At 47.3% G+C, this 6,517-nt stretch overlaps 1 non-coding gene across 1 annotated transcript; it reads right to left on the bottom strand.

Annotated features, from left to right (window-relative positions):
• Positions 1-6,230: 6,230 nt before the first annotated feature.
• Positions 6,231-6,303, bottom strand: TRNAR-CCU (transfer RNA arginine (anticodon CCU)). Its single transcript has one exon. It is a non-coding gene; the product is annotated as a tRNA-Arg (tRNA).
• Between the last annotated feature and the right edge of the window lie 214 nt (positions 6,304-6,517).

Genomic DNA, 6,517 nt, shown 5'->3' with positions numbered 1-6,517 from the left:
AGAGGGTCCAGAGGAGGCCACTTGCATGATCGGGGGCAGCAGGGCAGGCCCTACGACAAGAGGCTAAGGGACCTGAACCTGTTCAGCCTCCACAAGAGAAGGCTGAGGGGGGATCTAGTGGCCTGTTACAAACTAGTCAGAGGGGACAAGCAGGCATTGGGGGAGTCCCTGCTCCCCTGAGCACTACCAGGAGTGACTAGGAATAACGGTCACAAGCTGGCAGAGGGTAGGTTTAGGTTAGATATCAGGAGGCGCTACTTCACAGTCACGGTGGCTAGGATCTGGAACCAACTTCCAAGAGAAGTGGTGCTGGCTCCTACCCTGGGGGTCTTTAAGAGGAGGCTGGATGAACATCTTGCTGAGGTCGTTTGACCCCAGTACTCTTTCCTGCCATGGCATGGGGGTGGGCTAGATGATCCGCTCAGGTCCCTTCCAACCCTACAAACTATGAAACTATGACTTTTTATGTCATTTCAAACTGGATGCAAACCTGGTCCCACCACATAATGACATTGAAACAAATAATTTCCTGTATAGAATAGATATTTCAGTCATCCATCCATCTTTTTTGTGATAAGTTCTTTGAATCGTGGGCTACTCTTCACGCGTGCCAATAAAAAACAGAAAAAGAGAAGAATCCCAGCCTAGAGCCTAATCTCCCCTGGAGAAAGATGTGCACCTTCTCCAGATGGATCTGTGGCTCAAGGATTGGATTCTTAAATCAGCTCAAGACCCATCAGTGAACCATGGTAAAAGCTATGCTTAAATCAAGGGATTGCTGATGACCAGAGATCCGGGTTTTCTGTTTGTCATGGAAAAATTCAGTGAAATGCAGATCTTCTCATTTTAAGGAGAAAAATTAAGGTTTTCTCCTTTAAAGGGGAAAATAGGTAATGGCAGGTTTCCCCATGCAAGCTGGCAGAGTTCCAGCCTGTAAGGGGCTCAGGGAGTGGGAGGAGGTCGATCAGGCACGGGGTGCCACATGCATGTAAGCATGCACACATACACATGACAGCCAAGCAGCATGAAAGCAGCTCCTGCAGCTCCCTGCAAGTAAGTCTTTGCAGGGGGGAGGAGGGGGAAGGGCATGGGGCCTGGGGCTTAGGGCCCAGGAATGAGGTGGGAATGAGGGGCCACAGGACTGAGCTACAGAGTAGGACAGAGTCATGGGCGGCTTTTCTTGGGGCCTGGCTCCCCACCACTACTGGGGAGGGCATGGAGGTCAGAACTCTGCGCCACCATCCTCGCTGCTGCTGGGCAAGCAGTGGGCACCATGCCATGGGGCTCCCAGCAGCAGCACTGTGCCTCCCCGCTCCACCCCGCCCTGCTCTGCCCTGCAATACTAAATCCCCCCTGCTGGGCTGCAGAGGCCTCTGAGGGGAGGGCAGCAGGGCGGGGGGCCCCAAGGCTGCAGCTGCCAGCCCACATCCACCCCTGCTCACAGGCTCCACTGCAGCTGTACTGTCTGTGGGGAAAAGGAAGCCAGGCTCCACTCCACTTTGATGCAGCAGCCGTCACCTCCCACGGACAGCAGCCAGGGCTCAGGCACTGCTGGGAGGGCAGGAGGCTGTGTACCCAGGTCTCTGGCCCCATACCCTCTGGCAGGGCTGGGAGGTGTGGGGGGCTGTGGGTCGGGAGTGAGGGGCGCCAGCATGGGCAGGGCACCAACATATCAGGGCTGCTCAGTGCCACAAAGCAGTGGGTGGGGGGACTGCTGCAGCTGGACTCGTGTCCTAGTGAGCAAAAGGGAGTTCTGATTTTCTATGATAAAAAACCCAAAATCAAATGCCAAAATGTATAGGTATTTAGAATTTATTTTATTATAGTGATTGAGGCATTGGCAGGCTTCCAAACTGCTTTAAAATTGTATATATCCAATCTCTTTTTATGTCCAATCCCCTTTTTTTAATCTGTGTAAACTGTCAGCTTCCTCAACAACTGGTGGCAATGAGTTCCACACTTCAATTACTACCTGCCTAAAAACGAACTTCCTTTTATTTGTTTTTAACGTACTACCTACTGGGTTCATTCTGTGACCCCCTAGTTATTGTATTGTGTGAGAGAGTAAATAATAAATCCTTGTTTACTTTCTCTTCACCCTTATAATGTTCCCCCTCAAGCATCTTTTTTATAAACTGAATAGACCTAGCCTTTTGAGATTTTCATCATATGGAAGCCCCTCCATACCGCTAATCATCCTTGTTGCCCTTCTCCGTACCTTCTCTAGTACTTTTATATCCTTTTTGACATGTGGGGACCAGAACTGGGCACTGTATTCAAGGTGTGGATACACTATTGATATATAAAGAAGCATAATGATACTTTCAGTTTTGTTTGCAGTTCCATTCTTCATAATCCCTTTCTGATGGCTACTGAGCACTGACCCAGTTTTCAGCGAGCTGGCCACAATGACTCCCTGATCTTTTTGTTGTGTGGTAACAGCTAATGATAATGTTGGTAGAGTTGGGGTTACTTTTGCCAAGGCGCATTACATTATATTTATCTACACTGAATTTCATCTACTATTTAGTTGCTCATTTGCAAAATTGTCCCAGATCCTTCTGTAGCTCCTCACAGTCTGCCTTAGTCTTTACCACTTTGAATTTTTTTGTCATATGCTAATTTGGCCACCTTGCTACTCAGCCCTCTTTCCAGATTATTTATGAATATGTTAAACAGCACTGGTCCCAAAACAGATCCCTATACACTATATATATAGTGGTGTTTCATTTTAATCGTGGAAAAGTATGGATTTGGGTTACTTTTTTTAACTGAAAATTGGGGATTTTTTTTTTTAAATCAGAGAAAACCAGGATCCCTGCTCATGACTACCTAACTTAGTTAAGAACCTTGTCAAAGACTTTTTGGAAGTTCAAGTATACTGTCAACTGGATTGCCCTGATCCACCTGCTTATTGACACCCTCAAAGAAGTCTTCTAGTGTGTTGGTGAGGCATGATTTCTCTTTGACAAAACCATGTTGATTCCTCCCCAGCAAGTCGTGTTCATCTATGTGCTGAACAATTTTTTTTTTTATTATTGTTTTTACCAGTTTACCGGGAACAGAAGTTAGGTTCACTGGGCTAAAGTTCTGTACATCCTCTCTTGAGTCTTTTTTAAATACTGGAGTCACATTGACAATCCTCCAGTCCTCTGGTACCAAGGCTGTTTTTAGTGATCAGTTGCATACTACAGTTAGGAACTTGGCAATTTCTGATTTGAGCTCCTTCAGGACCCTAGGGTGAACGTCATCAGGTCCTGGTGATTTGCTACTGTTTAGTTTACCAATCTTATCTGTGACCTCATCTACTGAAATCTCAGTTTGTCAGCTCCACTGACTTGTCTCTAGAAAGGAGTGGAGGAGTGGGGAACCTCCCTAATATCTTTCACAGTGAAGACAGATTCAAAGAATGTATTTAGTTTCTCAGCAATGGCCCTGTCATTCTTTAGCACCCTCTTTGCACCCTGGTTATCCAAACTGACTCCTTGGTAGGTCTTAGGCTTCTAAATGTACATAAAGAAAATTTTATTGTTATCTTTTGTGTCTCTAGCAGTTTCGATGAAGCCTCAACTCTAGAAAATCTTTTCTTCATTCTGCCTCCTGAAAAACAAGGTTGCATTTGGGGGCATATGGTACATGAGAAAATACGCTGTTCTCATAGATGTTTGTGTTGATATGGATTCTCCTACTTCGAGTGCACACCTTGTTGCAATGGATTAAGCACAAAAACCTGTGCCAGATTTTTTACCTGACTTTATCTCCACTGGAAAGTGGCCATTTTTACCCCACTGCACTGTGGAAAGTGGCCATAAGAAAGTGAATAGAGAATCTCGTTTGGGTGATGGAATTCCTGTCGGCATGAAGCTAGTGTTATTAATTGGCACAGTTGGCTGATGTAAGCAAAGGGTATCTATTCACTTGTACTATGTGCTGATCTATGTTTCCAACCCAAATGTCTTTCTTGTCAGACTGTGCTTTCACTTTACTACCCTGATGAAATATTTCATAGATTTTTGTGGGACTTGACCCCAAAATCCCTAGCTTAGGAGGCCAGTACCTTATCCATTAGGCCACTGGGGCTCTAGTTTCTTTATCCATATATTATGGTTCTCCCCTCCTCCATCCATTGAAGGACAAACAGGTGTTGATCCTGGCAATTTTTGCAAGAAATATGTATACCTGTGTTGTTAGGGACCATCTGCATCGCAGTGGGCACGTCTACTGTGCAGCAGCAATGAGCTACTGCACCACACTGGTTAATGCGCAGTCCACTGCTTGTGTAGACACAGCCAGTGTATAGGAGTATTTGGAGTTCATGTTTGTGGCAGGAATGATCTCCTGTAAAAGGAAGAGATTCTGCTTAACACAACGGAGGGGGATTGGCTGCCAGTGAGCTGAATGAAGTACCTTTTTCACATGGTTCCCTGTCATAGAAGTTAGAACATCTTGGGAGCTGTTATAACATGACTTACATGACTTGCAAAATTATGCAGTTATCCAGACCAAGAGGTTAAAATGATCCTTTTGTGAACTGACTTTATGCCAGTGGAGGCTACGCACCGTAGATCTCTGCTTTGTTGTACCCTTTCCCATGTGACTAAACGTGTCCCTTATGCCAGAGGCAGGTGTTGTAGCTGCTAGATGAGGCAGCCGCTGCCTCTGCAAACCTTATACGCAGGGTGTCAAAGATGCAGCCCATAGGCTGGATTTGGCCTGTGGAGCCCTATCATCTGCAGTGTGGTTTGTAGATCTTGGATTGGACCCAAGTATCACATGTGGCTATGCCAAACCAGCCCAGTGTGCTGCACATGGTACATGAGGCCAGATCCAGCACACATGTTGCACACAGGGCCAGATCCAGCACATGCTCCATTCAGTGCAAATAAGCCCTATGTACTGGATCTGGCATGTGGGGCCAGTCTGTGGACCCAATCATGCTATTATTCTGGCCTGCATACTGGCTCTGCACTACTCATCTGCCCCAGGGCATGATTTGACACCCCTGCTTTCTGCCAATAAATAGTTCTTCAAGATAAGGATGGCATGGTTTTCTGCTGGATACCTCTGACCAGAATACCATGTTTACTCACATACTGCACACTTATTTCCCCCAAAATTTAGCTTTCCAAAATTGGGATTTTTTTAAAAGTGGGAAAGCTGATTTTTTTTTTTGTCCAAAATAGAAGCAGAGGCATTTCTATTCAGGTAGTGCTGGAGGGAATCAGTTGACTTCATGGCTCATGTAGCAAGCTTACCTTTTGTAGCTTGGATTGAGTCCCAGGCTTGGGATTCTGCTGTTTTGATTGGTGAAACCTATCCACCAATCAGGAGGCAGCCAAAGGAGTGAAGCCATGCCCTTTTCCTGAGGGGAGGGAGAGAAGAGCTCTACAGACTTAATTGTAGACTGCAATCTAGTCAGGTCCAGAAGACTTCAGGGGTGGAGCCCTGACGATTATATAAAGAGCAGTATGCCCAGCACAAGGGGAGATGCAAAGGGGAAGCTGAGGATGGAAGATCGGAGCGAGAAAAGTTGGGGGCAAGCTGCCCCAGTAGGGAATAGCCCAAAGCTCCTGAAGATCCCTGAGAGGGTGTGAGACCCTCGGGCTCAACACGGTGCACATTTTGGTGCTTGGAGCTCAGGCTCTAGGAGCCGTGAACGGTGGCTTCAGCCTACAATCATGCCAGGTGGCCAGGCATCACGGTGCGCATTTTGGCACAAGAGCTCAGGGTTGCTCGAGCCTGCACCCCCAGAAGGCCAGTGGGCCATACGGTGTGTGGGGTGGCACATGAGGGAGTCAGGGAGTGGAGCCAGGGAACAGCAGAGGTTGCTCAGGTTAGCCACCTGGCCTGAGGCCGGATGGCTAGAGCCTGAAGGGCTCAGCCTTTGCTAAAAGAGCCCTCAGTGGCAAAACCAGGGCACAGGGAAATAGTGCTGCAGTGTGAGGCCCAGCAGCTGAGCCCTTGGTGCAGGGAAGGCCTGGAGGGGCACTCCAGCAGCAGGACAGAGGAGACCCCAACACAGGAGGAAAGACATTTGGGGTGAGCTGCTCCTCACCCAGTCAAGGCCCTAAGGAGAAGAGCCCCTAGTGCTTCCTAGACACCTCCCCCCCACCCAAAGGGACCCAGTTGGAAGGAAAACTATACCTTGCCATGGATGCTATTAAGATTGTACAGGATGTCATTAAGTCCAGCCCTAAAGGAAAGCAGAAAGTTTTTAAGACATGAACTATCACCCCAGATGGGGCTTGAACCCACAATCCCTGGCTTAGGAGGCCAGTGCCTTATCCACTAGGCCACTGGGGCTGCATAGAATATGTCTCTTTCCCCCAAAATGTAGCTTTCCAAAATTGGGATTTTTTTTAAGTGGGTAAATAGTGCTATCATAGGACAGAGTAATTTCTGAAAAACACCCTGTTGGTTTTTCTTAAATGTTACGTCCCCTAACTGGGTGGGGGCCCATTTGGTCCCTATCATTCTGCATTAAAGAAAGGGAACAGTTCCTCTGTAGGGGTAAAAT

Source organism: Crocodylus siamensis, chromosome 1, assembly GCF_052110815.1.
Source record: "Crocodylus siamensis isolate JL-2025a chromosome 1, ASM5211081v1, whole genome shotgun sequence".
Taxonomy (NCBI): Eukaryota; Metazoa; Chordata; order Crocodylia; family Crocodylidae; genus Crocodylus; species Crocodylus siamensis.
The sequence above is the reverse complement of the archived record's forward strand: the minus strand, read 5'-3'. Positions and strand labels throughout refer to the sequence as shown.